A 22,299-nucleotide genomic window follows, 5' to 3' on the forward strand; every position below is an offset into this window, starting at 1 on the left:
TTGCAAAATCGATCCATCGGGAGCAGACTAGTTAAAGCTAGAGCAGGACTGCAGAAGCTTTGCACTACGGTGGATCAATAAGAAGTTAGCCTATCTTCGTCGTCGTTGTATCGGAAACGGAAAAGTAGTCGATCACGTCGTGGATTGGGCCAACAGCAGCAACCTATCTCCGGCCGTAAAAAAAAACCTAGCGGCAACCATGGCACCAGGACCGCTGCCGACGCTCCCGGACGAGCTTGTAGAAGAGATCCTCCTCCGCATCCCACCCGACGACCCGGCCAGCCTCCTCCGTGCCTCCATTGTCTGCAAGTCCTGGAGGGAGTTCGTCTCCCACGGCGGCTTCCATCGCCGCCTCCATGATCTCCACCGAGCACCCCCGGTGCTCGGATTTCTCCATGACTGGTAGGACGAGGACATTCCCCGCTTCATCCCCGCCACCGTGTCACCGTTTTCCCTCGCCGCCCCGGACCGTTGGCTCTGGCAGGCCGTGGACTGCCGCCACCGCCGCGGCCTCTTCCTCTCTGACCACGAGCCGCCATATACCAAGCAACTCCTCGTGTGGGATCCAATCACGGGCGCTCAGCAGCCCGTACTGGTGCCCGCAGCGTTTCAAAGAGGCCGCACCACCGCCGCCGTGTTCTGCACAGCGGGTGGCTGCGACCACCGCGACTGCCAGGGAGCTCCCTTTTGTGTGGTCCAGTGTGCTTGTTGTGAGGTCTCTGCTCTACTTCTTGTCCGATGGTGGGTTGATCTTGGAGTATGACTTGGCAAGGCACAGGCTGATTTGGTTCGACGTGCCATACTCCTGCAGCTCTAAGGATAGTATTTGATTGCAATCTTATTCTTACGGAGAACGGTGGACTGGGACTCGTCGAAGAACTGAATCCGCATCTACAATTGTGGTCAAGAGAGGCTGATGCCACATGGGTACCAAGCCGCATCATCTACTTGGGAAGTTTGTCCCTAAATGGTGTTCCAGTGGGTGAGGCATGTCCAGCTCATGTGTTAGGCTTTGCCGAGGGAGCAAACGTCATTGTTGTGACCACAGCTGCTGGCCTCTTCACAATCCAAGTACAATCAGGGCAGGCGACCAGGGTGTGTGATGATGATGGCTATGGTAATCTGATTCCAATTGTGGGGTTCTACACTCCTGTCCTCGAGGTGGACAAATGAGAAAAAGGATCATGATAGGTGGTACAATGCTTATTTAGAAGCGTGACCGCCTGATTGTCCTATTGCCATCTTGTGGAACAATAAAGCTTTTGAACTAACAGGTAGCTAGATAAATAAATGTTTTGGATGTTCCAGAGACTGGGATAATGAAGAGCAAACAGTACAGCTTTATAAGTATTGAATTGCATGTCTGGTTCTAATAAATCTCTGGAAGAATTTGATTGCCTGTACTGCGCACTTCTTCATGTAGATTTCCGTTCGACAAGATCATATTTTAGGTGAATAAACGAGTAGCATTCAGCTGCAGGTCAGTTGATAGGGTGTTGCCTTAATAACCATAACTGTAATACATATGTTGCTTCAGTCAATCACAAGTTCAGAACTGTAATCTATGACCTTGGTCTTCTTCTTCAATCAATCATATTGTTCTGCACTTTACTAGTAGGCTGTAGACTAGTAAACGTGTGACATAAAGCTTGGATCCCCTTCAATGGCAACTTCCCTGAGGAAAGTTAGGTGAAAGGAAAGAGATATTATGCTCAACTATGGGAGGAGAGGAGAAGGTTGCTGAAATGCTTCGCACGAGGATCATTCAATGCAACGTGAGCCCTTTTTCTTCACCTGCCATCTTGGTGAAAAAGAAGGATGGGACGTGGTGACTCTGCATTGACTATTGGCATTTTAACGCCATGACTTGCATCGGCAAATTCCCAATACCAGTGATTGGACAGCTTTTGAACGAGCTGCACGGTGCCCTGTGGTTCTCCAAGTTGGACCTGTGTGCCGGATACCATCAAATACGCATGGCAGAGGGCGAGGAATTCAAGACAACCTTCCAAATGCATCATGACCACTTTGAGTTCAAGGTGCTTTCCTTTGGCCTCGCTGGCGCTCTGGGCACCTTTAATGGAGGAATGACTGATACCCTCCACCTTCTAATGCGTGTCTGTGTGTTGACATTCTTCGACGATATTCTGGTCTTTACCAAAACCCTGCCCGACCACATCAAGCATCGCTGACAGGTGTTCCAGCTCCTCCGCACCTCCGCAGGGATCGGTAGTATGTCAAGTGCTCACAATGTTCATTTGGCTAGCAACAAATCTCATACTTGGGGAACTCTATCAGTGTTAAGGGGGTGGCCACCGATCCTTCCAAGATCAATGTAGTGCAACAGGGGACCAGACCAACTGATGCTCGAGCAGTGAGACAATTCCTGGGCCTGTAAGGGTAATATAGGCGTTTTGTCCGGCACTTTGGCATTATTGCTTGACCCCTCTTCAACTTTCTCAAGAAAGGAGTAACATTTGTTTGGACAGATAACACCGAGCAAACTTTCAATCTTTTCAAGCAACAACTCAGCTCCAGTATTGGCTCTGCTGGATTTCACCAAAATATTCGTGGTAGAAATGGATGTACGCGATACAGGAATTGGAGTTGTGTTGCAACAGGGGGCCCTCCTATTGCATTTATGAGAAAATCATTGAGCCCAAGATATCGTGGGTTGTCCACACATGAAAAGGAATATTTGGCCATTGTGGTAGCCATCGAGCAATGGCGCCCATATTTGCAGCACATATAATTCAAAAAGACCAGAAAAGCTTGATTCGCCTAGAATAGTAGCATTTGTCCACTCCATGGCAGCAGAAGGCCTTCACCAAGCTATTGGGTTTGCAAATTCTATCAGATATAAAAAGGGTTCAGAGAATGGCGCCGCTGATGCTCTCTCAAGATCGCTTCCTTCTGAGCAACTCTATAGTTTTTTAAGCTCAACCATCATGGTTAGAAGAAGTAATCAATAGTTATAGTGTCAACCCCCACGCTCAACAGTGGCTTAAATGGCTAGCCACCGGCACTGATCCCAAAGGCAGGTTTTCGTTGGTCCATGGAGTGCTCCACTTGATAGGAAGAATTTGGTTGGGTGGTGGTACGTCTATGCAACAACGGTTCATGTCATCCTTGCATGATAACCCAATGGGGGGACATTCCAGGTTTCCAGTCACTTACCACCGTGCCAGGTAGTTGTTTGCGTGGCCCAAGATGAAGACGCATGTGAAGCAATATGTTAAGTGCTGTCAGGTTTGCCAATAAGCTAAGCCGGAACGTGTCGCGTACCCTTGGGTGCTGGAACCTTTCCCAGTGCCATGCGAGTCTTGGGAATTTATCACTATGGATTTTATTGACGGGTTACCACAATCAGGCCAATTCAACTGCATCTGGGTGATCATCGACAAATTCAGAAAGGTTGCCCACTTCTTATCTCTCGCTCACCCATACCCAGCTGCCATGGTTGCACTGCTCTACATGACTTACGTGTACAAGTTGCATGCATTCGCTGGTGCAGTGATTTCAAATCGTGACCCTGTTTTCACGAGTCATTTTTGGCAAGAGTTATTCAAATACGTTGGCACAGAACTGCGCATGAGTACGACACACCACCCACAAAAAGATGGCCAGTCAGCACGAGTGAACAAATATCTCGAGACCTTTCTGTGCCGCTTTACCCAGTCTTGCCCTAAATGCTGGAGTCATACGCTAAAAAGAGTGCCATCAAAATTTCTTCAAATAAGTGTTAATTTCTAGGTTATCCCAAATGATTGGATATTCCTCTATCACTACACCGAGGCAAATTGTTTTTCCATAGAGTGTAGAAATTTTGAAGAAATATTTTATGCAAAACAGTGAGTCGGAGCATAGTGGGATTTCAGAATTTTTGTGATCGGGTCAAAGAAAAGAAACACTGGAAGTAATGTTAGAATTTCCTGCCGCAACTGATACGAAAGCCTCTACATGAGATATAGAGACCTTGTCAAAATTGCAGCCGAACTACATAGGTTGAGCAAATTCATAAAGAACTTTGTGGTGTGCAGAGGAAATATTGTTGAATAAACAATGAACCTATAATACAGAAAAAAGCATTGATGGGCCCTAACTGAAGGAAATATGCCCTAGAGGCAATAATAAAGTATTTATTTATATTTCCTTATATCATGATAAATGTTTATTATTCATGCTAGAATTGTATTAACCAGAAACTTAGTACATGTGTGAATACATAGACAAAAAGAGTGTCACTAGTATGCCTCTACTTGACTAGCTCGTTGAATCAAAGATGGTTATGTTTCCTAGCCATAGACATGAGTTTTCATTTGATTAACGGGATCACATTATTGGATAATGATGTGATTGACTTGACCCATTCCGTTAACTTAGCATTTGATCGTTTAGTATGTTGCTATTGCTTTCTTCATGACTTATACATGTTCCTATGACTATGAGATTATGCAACTCCCGAATACCGGAGGAACACTTTGTGTGCTACCAAACGTCACAACGTAACTGGGTGATTATAAAGGTGCTCTACAGGTGTCTCCGATGGTACTTGTTGAGTTGGCATAGATCAAGATTAGGATTTGTCACTCCGATTGTCGGAGAGGTATCTCTGGGCCCTCTCGGTAATGCACATCACTATAAGCCTTGCAAGCAATGTGACTAATGAGTTAGTTGCAGGATGATGCATTACGGAACGAGTAAAGAGACTTGCCGGTAACGAGATTGAACTAGGTATTGAGATACCGACGATCAAATCTCGGGCAAGTAACATACCGATGACAAAGTGAACAACGTATGTTGTTATGCGGTTTGACCGATAAAGATCTTCGTAGAATATGTAGGAACCAATATGAGCATCCAGGTTCTGCTATTGGTTATTGACCGGAGATGAGTCTCGGTCATGTCTACATAGTTCTCGAACCCGTAGGGTCCACGCTTAACGTTAGGTGACGATCGGTATTATGAGTTTATGTGTTTTGATGTACCGAAGGTAGTTCGGAGTCCCGAATATGATCACAGACATGATGAGGAGTCTCGAAATGGTCGAGACATAAAGATCGATATATTGGACGACTATATTTGGACATCGGAATGGTTCCGGGTGAGATCGGGCATATACCGGAGTACCAGGAGTTTACCGGAACCCCCGGGTGGTATATGGGCCTTATTGGGCCATAGTGGGAGAGAGGAGAAGGGAGCAAAGGAGGGGGAGCGCCCCCCCCCAAGCCCAATCTGAATTGGGAGGGGGCCGGCCCTCCCTTTCCTTCCTCCTTCCTCCCCCTTCCTTCCACTCCTAGTCCAACTAGGGAAGGGGGGAATCCTACTCACGGTGGAGGGGGCGCGCCATAGGAGGGCCCTCCCCCTCCTCCACTCCTTTATATACGGGCGAGGGGGGCGCCCCATAGACACACAAGTTGATCCTTGATCTCTTAGCCGTGTGCGGTGCCCCCTCCACCATAATCCACCTCGGTCATATCGTCGTAGTGCTTAGGCGAAGCCCTGCGCCGGTAGCTTCATCATCACCGTCATCATGCCGTCATGCTGACGAAGTTCTTCCCCGACACTCTACTGGATCGTGAGTTCGTGGGACGTCACCGAGCCGAACGTGTGATCGCGGAGGTGTCGTACCTTTGGTGCTAGGATCGGTCGATCGTGAAGACGTACGACTACATCAACCGCGTTGTCATAACGCTTCCGCTTACGGTCTACGATGGTACGTAGACAACACTCTCCCCCTCGTTGCTATGCATCACCATGATCTTGCGTGTGCGTAGGAAAATTTTGAAATTACTACGTTCTCCAACAATGGCATCCGAACCAGGTTTATGTGTAGATGTTATATGCACGAGTAGAACACAAGTGAGTTGTGGGCGATAATAGTCATACCGCTTACCAGCATGTCATACTTTGATTCGGCGGTATTGTTGGATGAAGCGGCCCGGACCGACATTACGCGTATGCTTACGTGAGACTGATTCTATCGACGTGCTTCGCACACATGTGGCTGACGGGTGTCAGTTTCTCCAACTTTATTTGAATCGAGTATGGCTACGCCCGGTCCTTGTGAAGGTTAAAACAACACATATTTGACGAAAAATCGTTGTGGTTCTGATGCATAGGTAAGAACGGTTCTTGCTCAGCCCGTAGCAGCCACGTAAAACTTGCAACAACAAAGTAGAGGACGTCAAACTTCTTTTTGCAGGGCATGTTGTGATGTGATATGGTCAAGACATGATGCTAAATTTTATTGTATGAGATGATCATGTTTTGTAACGGAGTTATCGGCAACTGGCAGGAGCCATATGGTTGTCACTTTATTGTATGAAATGCAATCGCCATGTAATTACTTTACTTTATCACTAAGCGGTAGCGATAGTCGTAGAAGCAATAGTTGGCGAGACAACAACGATGCTACGATGGAGATCAAGGTGTCACGCCAGTGACGATGGTGATCATGACGGTGCTTTGGAGATGGAGATCAAAGGCACAAGATGATGATGGCCATATCATATCACTTATATTGATTGCATGTGATGTTTATCCTTTATGCACCTTATTTTGCTTAGTTCGACGGTAGCATTATAAGATGATCTCTCACTAAATTTCAACGTACAAGTGTTCTCCCTGAGCATGCACCGTTGCGAAAGTTAGCCGTGCCGAGACACCACGTGATGATCGGGTGTGATAAGCTCTATGTTCACATACAACGGGTACAAGCCAGTTTTGCACATGCAGAATACTCGGGTTAAACTTGACGAGCCTAGCATATGTAGATATGGCCTCGGAACACTAAGACCGAAAGGTCGAGCGTGAATCATATAGTAGATATGAGCAACATAGTGATGTTCACCATTGAAAACTACTCCATCTCACGTGATGATCGGACATGGTTTAGTTGATATGGATCACGTGATCACCTTGATGATTAGAGGGATGTCTATCTAATAAAGTGGGAGTTGTTAAGTAATTTGATTAATTGAACTTTAATTTATCATGAACTTAGTACCTGATAGTATTTTGCATGTCTATGTTGTTGTAGATAGATGGTCTGTGCTGTTGTTCCGTTGAATTTTAATGCGTTCCTAGAGAAAGCTAAGTTGAAAGATGATGGTAGAAACTACACAGACTGGGTCTGTAACTTAAGGATTATCCTCATTGCTGCACAGAAGAATTACGTCCTGGAAGCACCGCTAGGTGCCAAACCCGCTACAGGAGAAACGCCAGATGTTATGAACGTCTGGCAGAGCAAAGCTGATGACTACTCGATAGTTCAGTGTGCCATGCTTTACAGCTTAGAACCGGGACTTCAACGACGTTTTGAACGTCATGGAGCATATGAGATGTTCCAGGAGTTGAAGTTAATATTTCAAGCAAATGCCCGGATTGAGAGATATGAAGTCTCCAATAAGTTCTACAGCTGCAAAATGGAGGAGAATAGTTCTGTTAGTGAGCATATACTCAAAATGTCTGGGTATAACAATCACTTGATTCAACTGGGAGTTAATCTTCCTGATGATAGTGTCATTGACAGAATTCTTCAATCACTGCCACCAAGCTACAAGAGCTTCATGATGAACTATGACATGCAAGGGATGGATAAGACAGTTCCCGAGCTCTTCGCAATGCTAAAGGCTGCGGAGGTAGAAATCAAGAAGGGGCATCAAGTGTTGATGGTCAACAAGACCACCAGTTTCAGGAAAAAGGGTAAAGGGAAGAAGGGGAACTTCAAGAAGAACGACAAGCAAGTTGCTGCTCAAGTGAAGAAGCCCAAGTCTGGACCTAAGCCTGAGACTGAGTGCTTCTACTGCAAAGGAAGTGGTCACTGGAAGCGGAATTGCGCCAAGTATTTGGCGGATAAGAAGGATAGCAAGGTGAACAAAGGTATATGTGATATACATGTTATTGATGTGTACCTTACTAATGCTCGCAGTAGTGCCTGGTTATTTGATACTGGTTCTATTCCTAATATTTGCAACTCGAAACAGGGACTACGGAGTAAGCGAAGATTGGCTAAGGACGAGGTGACGATGCGCGTGGGAAATGGTTCCAAAGTCGATGTGATCGCGGTCGACACGCTACCTCTACATCTACCTTCGGGATTAGTTTTAGACCTAAATAATTGTTATTTGGTGCCAGCGTTGAGCATGAACATTATATCTGGATCTTGTTTGATGCGTGACGGTTATTCATTTAAATCAGAGAATAATGGCTGTTCTATTTATATGAGTAATATCTTTTATGGCCATGCACCCTTGAAGAGTGGTCTATTTATATTGAATCTCCATAGTAGTGATTGATGTCTACTACACAACCTTCTTCTTGTAGACGTTGTTGGGCCTCCAAGTGCAGAGGTTTGTAGGACAGTAGCAAATTTCCCTCGAGTGGATGACCTAAGGTTTATCAATCCGTGGGAGGCATAGGATGAAGATGGTCTTTCTCAAACAACCCTGCAACCAAGTAACAAAGAGTCGCTTGTGTCCCCAACACACCAAATACAATGGTAAATTGTATAGGTGCACTAGTTCGGCGAAGAGATGGTGATACAAGTGCAATATGGATGGTAGATATAGGTTTTTGTAATCTGAAATTATAAAAACAGCAAGGTAACTAATGAGAAAAGTGAGCGTAAACGGTATTGCAATGCTAGGAAACAAGGCCTAGGGTTCATACTTTCACTAGTGCAAGTTCTCTCAGCAATAATAACATAATTGGATCATATAACTATCCCTCAACATGCAACAAAGAGTCACTCCAAAGTCACTAATAGCGGAGAACAAACGAAGAGATTATGGTAGGGTACGAAACCACCTCAAAGTTATCCTTTCTGATCGATCTATTCAAGAGTCCGTAGTAAAATAACATGAAGCTATTCTTTCCTTTCGATCTATCATAGAGTTCATACTAGAATAACACCTAAAGACATAAATCAACCGAAACCCTAATGTCACCTAGATACTCCAATGTCACCACAAGTATCCGTGGGTATGATTACACGATATGCATCACACAATCTCAGATTCATCATCTATTCAACCAACACAAAGTACTTCAAAGAGTGCCCCAAAGTTTCTACCGGAGAGTCAAGACGAAAACGTGTGCCAACCCCTATGCATAAGTTCATTGAACCCGCAAGTTGATCACCAAAACATACATCAAGTAGATCACGTGAATATCCCATTGTCACCACAAATAAGCACGGCAAGACATACATCAAGTGTTCTCAAATCCTTAAAGACTCAAACCAACAAGACAACTTCAAAGGTAAAACTCAATCCATTACAAGAGAGTAGAGGGGGAGAAACATCATAAGATCCAACTATAATAGCAAAGCTCGCGATACATCAAGATCGTGCCGAATCAAGAACATGAGAGAGAGAGAGAGAGAGATCAAATACATAGCTACTGGTACATACCCTCTGCCCCGAGGGTGAACTACTCCCTCCTCGTCATGGAGAGCGCCGAGATGATGAAGATGGCCACCGGTGAGGGATCCCCCCTCCGGCAGGGTGCCGGAACAGGGTCTCGATTGGTTTTTGTTGGCTATAGAGGCTTGCGGCGGCGGAACTCCCGATCTATTCGGTTCCCCGATGTTTTTATGGTATGTGGACATATATAGGCAAAAGAAGTCGGTCAGGGGAGCCACGAGGGGCCCACGAGGGTGGGGGCGCGCCTCCCTGCCTCGTGGCCACCTCGAAGCTTTCCTGACGTCTACTCCAAGTCTCCTGGATTGCTTCCGTTCCAAAAATAACTCTCCCGAAGGTTTCATTCCGTTTGGACTCCGTTTGATATTCCTTTTCTTCGAAACACTGAAATAGGCAAGAAAACAACAATTTGGGCTGGGCCTCCGGTTAATAGGTTAGTCCCAAAAATAATATAAAATTGTATAATAAAGCCCATAAACATTCAAAACAGATAATATAATAGCATGGAACAATCAGAAATTATAGATACGTTGGGGACGTATCAGTGATACACATATTCATAATATTGAAGCCAAAAGATGCAGAGTTGATAATGATAGTGCAACTTATTTGTGGCACTGCCGTTTAGGTCATATTGGTGTAAAGCGCATGAAGAAACTCCAATCTGATGGACTTTTGGAATCACTTGGTACTTGTGAACCATGCCTCATCGGCAAGATGGCTAAAACGCCGTTCTCCGGAACAATGGAGCGAGCAACAGATTTGTTGAAAATCATATATACTGATGTATGTAGTCCGATGAATGTTGACACTCGCGGCGGGTATCGTTATTTTCTCACCTTCACAGATGATTTGAGCAGATATGGGTATATCTACTTGATGAAACATAAGTCTGAAACATTTGAAAAGTTCAAAGAATTTCAGGGTGAAGTGGAAAATCATCATAACAAGAAAATAAAGTTTCTACGATATGATTGTGGAGAAGAATATTTGAGTTACGAGTTTGGTCTTCATTTGAAACAATGCGGAATAGTTTCGCAACTCACGCCACCCGGAACACCACAGCGTAATGGTGTGTCCGAACGTCATAATCGTACTTTACTAGATATGATGCGATCTATGATGTCTCTTACTGATTTACCATTATCGTTTTGGGGTTATGCTTTAGAGACGGCTGCATTCACGTTAAATAGGGCACCATCTAAATCCGTTGAGACGACACCTTATGAACTGTGGTTTGGCAAGAAACCAAAGTTGTCGTTTCTTAAAGTTTGGGGCTGCGATGCTTATGTGAAAAAGCTTCAACCTGATAAGCTCGAACCCAAATTGGAGAAATGTGTCTTCATAGGATACCCAAAAGAGACTGTTGGGTACACCTTCTATCACAGATCTGAAGGCAAGATATTCGTTGCTAAGAATGGATCCTTTCTAGAGAAGGAGTTTCTCTCGAAAGAAGTGAGTGGGAGGAAAGTACAACTTGATGAGGTAACTGTAACTGCTCCCTTATTGGAAAGTTGTTCATCACAGAAATCTATTCCTGTGGCTCCAACACCAATTAGTGTGGAAGCTAATGATGATGATCATGTAACTTCAGATCAAGTTACTACTGAACCTCGTAGGTCAACCAGAGTAAGATCCACACTAAAGTGGTACGGTAATCCTGTTCTGGAGGTCATGTTACTTGACCATGACGAACCTACAAATTATGAGGAAGCGATGATGAGCCCAGATTCCGCAAAATTGCTTGAGGCCATGAAATCTGAGATGGTATCCATGTATGAGAACAAAGTGTGGACTTTGGTTCACTTGCCCGATGATCGGCAAGCCATCGAGAATAAATGGATCTTCAAGAAGAAGACAGACGCTGATGGTAACGTTACTGTCTACAAAGCTTGACTTGTTGCGAAAGGTTTTCGACAAGTTCAAGGAGTTGACTACGATGAGACCTTCTCGCCCGTAGCGATGATTAAGTCCGTCCGAATCATGTTAGCAATTGCCGTATTTAATGATTATGAAATTTGGCAAATGGATGTAAAGATTGCATTCCTGAATGGATTTCTGGAAGAAGAGTTGTATATGATGCAACCTGGAGGTTTTATCGATCCAAAGGATGCTAACAAATTGTGCAAGCTCCAGCGATCCATTTATGGACTGGTGCAAGCATCTCGGAGTTGGAATAAACGTTTTGATAGTGTGATCAAAGCATATGGTTTTATATAGACTTTTGGAGAAGCCTGTATTTACAAGAAAGTGAGTGGGAGCTCTGTAGCATTTCTAATATTATATGTGGATGACATATTGTTGATTGGAAATGATATAGAATTTCTGGATAGTATAAAAGGATACTTGAATAAGAGTTTTTCATTGAAATACCTCGGTGAAGCTGCTTATATATTAGGCATGAATATCTATAGGGATAGATCAAGACGCTTAATTGGACTTTCACAAAGCACATACCTTGATAAAGTTTTGAAGAAGTTCAAAATGGATCAAGCAAATAAAGGGTTCTTGCCTGTGTTACAAGGTGTGAAGTTGAGTCAGACTCAATGCCCGACCACTTTAGAAGATAGAGAGAAAATGAAAGGTGTTCCCTATGCTTCAGTCATAGGCTCTATCATATATGCAATGCTGTGTACCAGACCTGATGTGTGCCTTGCTATTAGTTTAGCAGGGAGGTACCAAAGTAATCCAGGAGTGGATCACTGGACAACGGTCAAGAACATCCTGAAATACCTGAAAAGGACTAAGGATATGTTTCTCGTTGATGGAGGTGGCAAAGAGCTCGTCGTAAATGGTTACGTTGATGCAAGCTTTGACACTGATCCGGATGACTCTAAGTCACAAACCGGATACGTGTTTATATTGAACGGTGGAGCTGTCAGTTGGTGCAGTTCTAAGCAAAGCGTTGTCGCGGGATCTACGTGTGAAGAGGAGTACATAGCTGCTTCGGAAGCAACAAATGAAGGAGTCTGGATGAAGGAGTTCATATCCAATCTAGGTGTCATACCTAGTGCATCGGGTCCAATGAAAATCTTTTGTGACAATACTGGTGCAATTGCCTTGGCAAAGGAATCCAGATTTCACAAGAGAACCAAGCACATCAAGAGACGCTTCAATTCCATCCGTGATCAAGTCAAGGAGGGAGACATAGAGATTTGCAAGATACATACGGATCTGAACGTTGCAGACCCGTTGACTAAGCCTCTCTCATGAGCAAAACATGATCAGCACCAAGACTCCATGGGTTTTAGAATTATTACTGTGTAATCTAGATTATTGACTCTAGTGCAGGTGGGAGACTGAAGGAAATATGCCCTAGAGGCAATAATAAAGTTGTTATTTATATTTCCTTATATCATGATAAATGTTTATTATTCATGCTAGAATTGTATTAACCGGAAACTTAGTACATGTGTGAATACATAGACAAAAAGAGTGTCACTAGTATGCCTCTACTTGACTAGCTCGTTGAATCAAAGATGGTTATGTTTCCTTTCCATAGACATGAGTTGTCATTTGATTAACGGGATCACATCATTGGATAATGATGTGATTGACTTGACCCATTCTGTTAGCTTAGCATTTGATCGTTTGGTATGTTGCTATTGCTTTCTTCATGATTTATACATGTTCCTATGACTATGAGATTATGCAACTCCCGAATACCGGAGGAACACTTTGTGTGCGACCAAACGTCACAATGTAACTGGGTGATTATAAAGGTGATCTACAGGTGTCTCCGATGGTACTTGTTGAGTTGGCATAGATCAAGATTAGGATTTGTCACTCCGATTGTTGGAGAGGTATCTCTGGGCCCTCTCGGTAATGCACATCATTATAAGCCTTGCAAGCAATGTGACTAATGAGTTAGTTGCAGGATGATGCATTACAGAACGAGTAAAGAAACTTGCCGGTAACGAGATTGAACTAGGTATTGAGATACCGGCGATCAAATCTTGGGCAAGTAACATACCGATGACAAAGGGAACAATGTATGTTGTTATGCGGTTTGAACGATAAAGATCTTCGTAGAATATGTAGGAACAAATATGAGCATCCAGGCTCCGCTATTGGTTATTGACCGGAGATGAGTCTCGGTCATGTCTACATAGTTCTCGAACCCGTAGGGTCCGCACGCTTAACGTTAGGTGACGATCGGTATTATGAGTTTATGTGTTCTGATGTACCGAAGGTAGTTCGGAGTCCCGGATATGATCACGGACATGATGAGGAGTCTCAAAATGGTCGAGACATAAAGATCGATATATTGGATGACTATATTTGGACATCGGAATGGTTCCGGGTGAGATCGGGCATATACCGGAGTACCGGGAGATTACCGGAACCCCCCGAGAGGTATATGGGCCTTATTGGGCCATGGTGGGAGTGGAGGAGGGGGAGGCTCGACCCCCCTTTCCTTCCTCCTTCCTCCCCCTTCCTTCCACTCCTAGTCCAACTAGGGAAGGGGGGGAATCCTACTCCCGGTGGGAGTAGGACTCCCCATAGGGCGCGCCATAGGAGGGCCGGCCCTCCCCCTCCTCCACTCCTTTATATACGGGGGAGGGGGGCACCACATAGACACACAAGTTGATCCTTGATCTCTTAGCCGTGTGCGGTGCCCCCCTCCACCATAATCCACGTCGGTCATATCATCGTAGTGCTTAGGCGAAGCCCTGCGCCGGTAGCTTCATCATCACCGTCATCACGCTGTCGTGCTGACGAAGCTCTTCCCCGACACTCTACTGGATCGTGAGTTCGTGGGATGTCACTGAGCCGAACGTGTGCAGATCGCGGAGGTGCCGTACCTTCGGTGCTAGGATCGGTTGATCGTGAAGACGTACGACTACATCAACCGCGTTGTCATAACGCTTCCGCTTACGGTCTACGAAGGTACGTAGACAACACTCTCCCCCTCGTTGCTATCCATCACCATGATCTCGCGTGTGCGTAGGAAAATTTTGAAATTACTACGTTCCCAACACTAACTCCATAAATTGGCTATATGCCAACATAATCTGAGATAGTTTCCATACACATAATTCAAGCTTAGAACTTGATGAACCCTTCAATAGACTTCGATTCCAAAGAATAGTAATGGATCTATAGACTGACAAAAATAAAAATGTTTTATAATGCTTGACTTGTTACAAATAGTTTATTACAAGATCAAGGAGTTGACTATGACGAGATTGTCTCATCATAGCAGTACTAAATATTTTAATTATGAGATATAATAGATGGATGCCAAAATGATTCCCATGAGATGGAAATAGAACCAAGGTTGTATATTTAGTACGCGCTAAGATAATGTTGTCGATCTAGACGATGTTAGTAAGTGTGCAAACTTCAAGAGATCCTATAATGATCTGAAGCAAGCATAGTGGAGTTAGAACCTTCGTTTTGATGAAATTGTCAAATAATTTGATTTCATCGAGGAAAGCGAAGATGCTTGTATTTACAAGAAAGTAAGTTGGAGCATGATAATATTTCTAAACACTATATGTGCATGAAACATTGTTGATTGGAAATTATATAAATTTCTTGACACGGATTAAGACTAAACTAGTTTTTCAGCAAAGTACTTGGGCAATATATTGTCCTGGTATTAGGCATAATGATAGATGGAGATACTAATTTCTAAACGGGATTAGCCAAAATACAGATTGACAGAATACTAAAGCAATTTAATATGAAATACGCAAGAAGAGTTTCTGTCAAAGTCGCATGTAAGAGTTTTAAGCAAGAATCGGTATCAACACTGACCCGCAAAATACATGATTTCAATCACACTTGTGTTAAATACTATGTTCATTGGTATGTAAACAACTAGATATGTCTAGTAGTCCAAGCAAGTTGTGAGTAAAATTACCAGAATGACCAAATTGTTGATTATATGACAAAGTGAAAATGTCATGAAGTACTAACGACAAGTTTCTCGCATACGGAGAAGATGAAGAGATTGTTGTAAGGAGTTACATCAATACAAGCTCCTTGTAAGTAGTACATTGATAAAATATCCATCAGTGCTCTAAGTAATTCTTGGTTTCACTTAAACGATTTATGGTGGCACGGTAAGTTGAAATTGGTCCAAGAAAGTTACTGTGGTGAATTCTATAACAAAAGGCTAAGTATATTGTTGCTTTAGAAGCAATAGAGGATGGTGAATCAAAGGTTCATTTATGAACTTGGTATGATTGTGCAAATGGAACAATGTTCTCAATTGTGGTTCCATAGCTCACTCAAAGGAATCAAAGGTCATGCCGGTGATTCAATATGTACAAAGCATGTTTCACAAATTATAAATTATTGTGAAAGCATGATAGATGCACAAATATGCAAATGATACACATGGATCTGAAGTTGTCAAGATCTGATAGGACGAGGGCTCTACAAGCAAAGCATGAACAAACATCAGATATGCATTGGTATAAAAGAAAATGCGCTAACTAGATTATTGACTCTAGTGTAAGTGGGAGACTATAGGAAATAAGCCCTAGAGGCAATAATAATGTATTATTATATTTCCATTTTCGTAATTAAGGGTTTATATTTCATGCTATAACTGCTATGATCACTCTTCTCCCTTTGATTGAGCCCTTGAAGTTGAGAAGATGCTCCACTTTCCGATCAATTTCCTCTTGCATGCTCATGACCATGATCATGTCCACTTCTTCGTCCGAATCCGAGGAATTGAAGAACTCATCTTAAATCATTTGAGCAAGCTCCATCGGTTCATACTCCTCGTCCGACGAAGCATCAAAAATCCATCGTTTTCCATAATGAGATCACAAAAAATCCGGTCAAACACATCAAGTGCAAGGCGGAGCCAGAGAGTTGCTGGATGTACCGCGGTCACGTCCAGGCCAGCAACTATGTCCCCCATGGCGAGGACGGGCAACAGGACTGCTCTGCCAGAGCTGGCGGCGCAGAGTCTAGGAACGACTGTGGAGCGCGCACATTTGTGGAGCTGCGAGACTGGCGGCATGCAGGAGGAAGAAGAGAGGAGATAACAAATGGGATCCGGTAGGTCTGGGGGTGGATTTTGTGCAATTTGGAGTGGGGGCGGGCTGTCGGGTCCGACATGATGGGCATGCCCGGACGCCCTCATATCCGTCCCACATTTGGTGTGAATATGAGGGATGTCGGTCAGTCCGGGCGTTTGAGAACCGTTTGAGGCGCACGTCTAGGTCAAAATTTCGTGACCTGACAGTGACCGGGCGGTCTGCCCAGACGTATAAGGCGGCTTTGAGGCTGCCGGCTGTAGATCCTCTAAGGCGATTGAACTCTGCGTGGGCTGGCTCGGTCACTTTCGAGGGATTACAAATGGCCCAAGACAAACAGGACCTGCTTCACACAAACATGCTTGCAAGCGCAGACACGTATATTATATCTGTAAGAAACGCGAACACGAAACCGAGGCATGAGCTCATACAGGCACACACCAACAGCTAGCCTCATATGGAGGTCTTTGTTTCACACAAATATCTAAGGCTCGACCAACACCCGGTCTGACATTTTTTTTAAATGTCCGTGCTGGTTTCAGAGCCATCACGTAGCTAGCTAGAGTAGGATTCGAACTAGCGGCCGCCTCGGGTTAACTTTGCTTGCCCTTACTACTGTACTATATATACATCTAAACACACCGTGAAAATTGGAAAGCAGTACACAAAGCACCAAGGCTAGCTAGCAATTAGCCAGCTTGGGCTTAGCTTCTGGCCGGCTACCCATCGTGTACATACGTACGCTTCGTCGCCATTGCCGCACGTACTCGTCAGACTGGGCCAACAGCAGCTGCCAAGCTCGGAAGTGAAAAATCGAGCTAGCGGCCACCATGGCACCAGGACCGCTGCCGGAGTATCATTTGAGAAAAAAAGGACCGCTGCCGGCCCTCCCGGACGAGCTCGTACAAGAGATCCTGCTCCACATCCCGCCCGACGACCCGGCCAGCCTCCTCCGTGCCTCCCTCGTCTGCAAGTCCTGGAGCGAGGCCGTCTCCCAACGCTGGTTCCGGCGCAGCTTCCACGATCTCCATCCATCGCCCACCGTGCTCGGGGTTCTTCATGACTGGCACGATGAGGCCATCCCTACCTTCATCCCCGCCACCGCGTCGCCGTTCTCCCTCGCCGCCCCCGACCGCTTGCTCTGGCAGGCCGTCGACTGCCGCCACGGCCGCGCCCTCTTCATCTCCAAGGGTCGTACCGAAGAATTCCTCGTCTGGGAGCCAATCACGGGTGCCCAGCAGCGCGTAGCTGTGCCCGTGGCCTTCCAGTTCGGCCACACCACGGCAGCCGTGTTCTGCGCAGCAGACGGGTGCAACCACCACGAATGCCACGGGAGTCCCTTCCGGGTGGTCTTCGTTTCCTCCATCTATGACAAAGACGCTGACGACGACCCGTTTACCACGTCGGTGTGCGTCTACTCGTCTGAGGCTGCAGCCTGGGGAGAGCCGACCTTAATGCACCACGAATTCATCGTGGACTTCACATATTATTCCAGCGTGCTTGTTGGGAGGTCTTTCATGTACTTCATGACATGTGGTGGGTTTATCCTTGAGTATGACTTGGCAAGACATGGGCTGACTTGGTTCGACACACCAGACTCTTGCTACTCTAAGGGTTGGCCCACTTGCAACCTCATGCTGGCGGAGGAAGGTGGACTGGGACTCGTCGAAGAATTGGATCCGCATCTGCAATTGTGGTCATGGGAGGTGACGGATGCCCGATGGGTACCGGGCGAATCATCTACCTGGAAAGTTTCTCCCTAAATGGTGCTCCAGTGAGTGCATCATGTCCGGCGCATGTGCTGGGCTTTGCCGAGGGAGCAAACACCATTTTCGTGACCATGGCTGCTGGCCTCTTCGCAGTCCAAGTACAATCAGGGAAGACGGCCAGGGTGTGTGATGATCATGGATACGGTAAGCTGATTCCGATCGTCGGCCTTTACACTCCTATGCCCCGAGGTGAGCACATCAGAAAATTGTCGGCTTCGAGCGGTCAGCTCTCCATCAATGGAAACTTCCCTGAGGGAGGTTAGGTTTGGGTATTTAGCTTGTGCCCATGGGATGGTTGATCCAGCTTGAAATGCACCACTACCACCTGTCAAAGACAATTCATGTTCTGCATACATCATACGCCTCCAAGGACTAGCTATCAGACATGTGTACATGAGTTAATTTGGAAGTGTGAGGCACGGGGGGCATATATAGGCCTAGGGCGGGGTTTTTTTTTCAATGTTTCAACAGATTTGTATAATGGTAGTGGAAAAAGATTGTCGGCGTGGACCTTTCAAGCTTTTTTTTTTTGCGGGGATGGACCTTTCAAGCTGTACTCTCATATAATAATAAGACATATGACCAGGCCTTGTACACAATTTAAATCCCTAGATTCCCTTTTGTGAATATTGGAACTTGTAAAGCAATTATTTTTCTTATGTCGGCATAGAACTTTCAGGCTTGTAACATAAAAGGAGATATATGGCCAGGCGTTGTCCACCATTTTAATCTGTGTAGGTTCCCCTTAAATTTTAGAACCACGATTTGGCATCGTTAGGTTGAAACAACGTATTAAACATTCCCATGAAGTTTATGTTTACCTTTTTTGTTAGGTTTGTGTGGCCATCACGACATCATGCCAACGGCGAACGAAGCATTGTACAAAATAAACATTTCATGATTCTTTGATCTTGTGTGGATGCCGCATTCTATCTTTATATAGTCGTTCTTCTGGCATCTATTTCCATGTGTTTGGTGTTCTTTCTGGTTTGGCAGCTTACCTTGCGACGGTCGCAACCAAAGATTTTATGTTCCCACTCCTTGAGGTGGGAGGCACATGAGGTTCTTTGAAAGCCTCGGAAGAGGTGTATTTGACAAATTTAGGTTCTCACTCTTTGGCGTAGACCAAAACCTAATGATGGAAATTTTACCTATGGGCATGGGCACCCCACTCGCATGGGTATGGTATGGGCACATATTTATGCCCATAGTCAGTACCCAAACTCTACCCGACTAGTCATGGGTAGGGCAAGGGTACGATTTTGTGCCCATGGGTATGCCCAGACCCTGCCCGGTTATCTTTGGGTATACCTGGCCACGGGAAATCTGGCCCGACCCGGCACGGTCTGGTCTTACCCACGGGCCGAGCTTGGGCCTAGGTTTTGAGCCCGAATGACATGGCAGGCCGGGTTTGGGCTTGACATATGTGCATCTTAGGGAAGAGGCCCGGCCTGAGGCCCGAGGCCCGGCGGGCTTTTCCGCTAACGGGCCAGGCTTGGGCTTGAAATCTAGGCCCAAAGGCCGGGTTCGGGCCTAGGTTTTCTGATGCGAGCTTTTTCAGGCCCGGCCCAGCCCGAGTTACGGCCAGGTATATCTTTGGGCCTTATGTGTAGTAAACACTAAGGTACCTAATGTTTCTATATATTAGGTTGCATTTCCCACCCACATCCTCCTCCCAATAATCAATTCTCCAACCATGGAAATCTCTAGTGGCTGGTGCCTCCATCAAACATTGGACTAGCATTTACAGCACCATCTTTCGATGTTGTGTTGATCTTCCCAATGCGTACCAATCGGGCACATATACCCATAGGGCATGGACATGGATATTTACCCGATGGGTAGGTATGGGCAGATTTTACGCCATCAGAAACACGAGTATGAGTATGGGATTATTTTACCCGCACCATACCCTACCCATTGACATCCTTAGTAAAACATATGAGTCAGGTTAACAAAAAGTGTACATGTCTGGTCTTCTGTATTATTGTCATTGGAGACCTGGAGGGGCATCAAAATGTGAATTAAGATATGTTGCTTCAAAAGGAACTTGATGAAGCCTGCAATTTTCCTTGGCTTTATTTTTGGACGCGGCAATATCTCATATGACTAAGAATTATCTATTTTTTGGTCGATTTTACAGGTTTGTTCATACCGATCAAGAAAAATATTCACCGGTCATAACATTATATTTATCTAGTAAAACTAGAATGGATATTTTCCGACCAAACATCACACCGAAGGGCCTCAGATGGCATTCGTTCTAAAATTCAGATAGTTCCCGGATTCGGTCATGGATAGAGATAGTTCTCTTTGTGTTAGACTACGGGTTTGGTTTTGACATTATACCATCATGTTCAGAATTATATTGAGTTCAATCGGAGATTTTCCAGATAATACCGTAGAGAGTTCGAGGATAGACTACACAGCCATTGTTTCAACCCATAAAACCATGCACTGGCTAAAGACACACATGCAGACTTGAGGGGCATTAGGCAAGTCATAGTGGGGAGTAACTTAGACTAGTAACATGTATATGTTACTAGTCTATTTTAGTATTTCACAGTGGGTAGTGTCATAGCTATGATAACCTAGAGAGCTTCATTTATTACTTTATAGAGTCACTTTACATTAGGAACCGCTATTAGAGATGCATTGGACATGAATTTGTTGAATGAAAGCCTGCCAAATGACAATGCTATTATACGGTTGCTAACTGTTGGTTAGGTCCTTCCTATAACTTGCAAATCTAATAGCTAAAATAATTTGGATGATGTGGCTTAAAGTTGTTCTTTGAATTGAACAATACATTTTGTTTTTATAATATACTAGCACATATGTCCGTGCGTTGCAACGAAAGAGATATTTTTTTCCCGAGAAGCAGCTAGAAAGATAATTGATTTGTCCACCAAAAATTGTCTCCGCAGCGGTGCGTGATAGAGCGAGGAGTTGCGGTCTTCTCGTGGGTCATGTCTAACCCGCGAGATCTTGATAGTGGTGGGGTTGGTCGGCGTGGCAGAGACCATCCAACTAGTACCTTTTTTTCCTCCGGCTCGACCTTCGTATTGCGGTTGTGCCTTCCTCATCATTTGGTTGTTGCGCGGCAACCTTTAGGACACAGTCGCTTCGACCACTCACTCCTACAATGGCATAACCGGAGTGGTTACTAATTAATTGCATCGCATAAATCCGGTTTCATTAGCATAATCATCCCATAACTAGGCATGATTGTCCCTTCTTTATCAGGGTTTATTCTCTTTGATTATTTTAGCACTCACGTGCCCATAGTTTTTTTTAATTGGAGCAAAACCAACATTTTCTCTTTTATTGGCATGTGACCGCATGTTTTTTCAATTATAGCCAACCGCCATATTCTCGTTGGCACATGCAAGCTACCACCAGCAATAATTTAGGGAGTTCATCGTTCTGCTCATGATTCTCGAGACAACTTCCTTATTATCAGACAACCTCCTTTTTTTCAGGCAACCTAGAGACATATCAAAACATGTGTAATTTAGTATAAAGCTCCAAGGTGGGACTATTCCTCTCATAATTTCAAGCTAGATGAGTTGGTTTTGTCCATCCGCACAACAGGGAAGGACCATAGTTCAGTCCCCTCCCGACCTAAATTATTTGCTGCTCATCTGTCTGACAGAAAGGTAAATGCGTGGTAGGCCCAGTTCGGCGCACCTGGGGACAAATGTAAAAAATTCAGGAACTAAGTGCGGAACGGACGGAACAAAATCAATACATATAATTTGCTTTTCTTGAGCCAACTGCATGAGAGCTACTATATGATGCTATTTCCGTGAAATAGCGCATGGGACGCACGACAGTTCGTGTCTGGGCCAACCCACTGGTTGACACCGAAATGACCTGTGTTGTAAGGCGCGGGTAAAAATTAAAAAAAACAGCGCGTTGAACGATCGAACTGATGACATCAAAGTCCCGACTAGGTGCTGCTAGCCACTAGAACAAGCGTGTACTGCTAACCAATGAACAATGAGAATATTTAAGAACACATTGCAGTGTCAGAATCGTTTTTTTTCTAAAATATGAATTGTCAAATACTCTTGGAAACGTGATTTTTTTAAAATTCCGATT

General features: G+C 44.8%; 2 pseudogenes; both read left to right on the forward strand.

The window, feature by feature from the left end:
• The first annotated feature begins 23 nt into the window (after nucleotides 1-23).
• Nucleotides 24-1,647, forward strand: LOC123171137 (uncharacterized; annotated as a pseudogene).
• A 15,609-nt stretch (nucleotides 1,648-17,256) lies between these two features.
• LOC123171510 (uncharacterized) lies at nucleotides 17,257-18,458 on the forward strand (annotated as a pseudogene).
• Nucleotides 18,459-22,299: the final 3,841 nt, after the last annotated feature.

Source organism: Triticum aestivum, chromosome 7D (assembly GCF_018294505.1).
Source record: "Triticum aestivum cultivar Chinese Spring chromosome 7D, IWGSC CS RefSeq v2.1, whole genome shotgun sequence".
NCBI classification, from domain to species: domain Eukaryota; kingdom Viridiplantae; phylum Streptophyta; class Magnoliopsida; order Poales; family Poaceae; genus Triticum; species Triticum aestivum.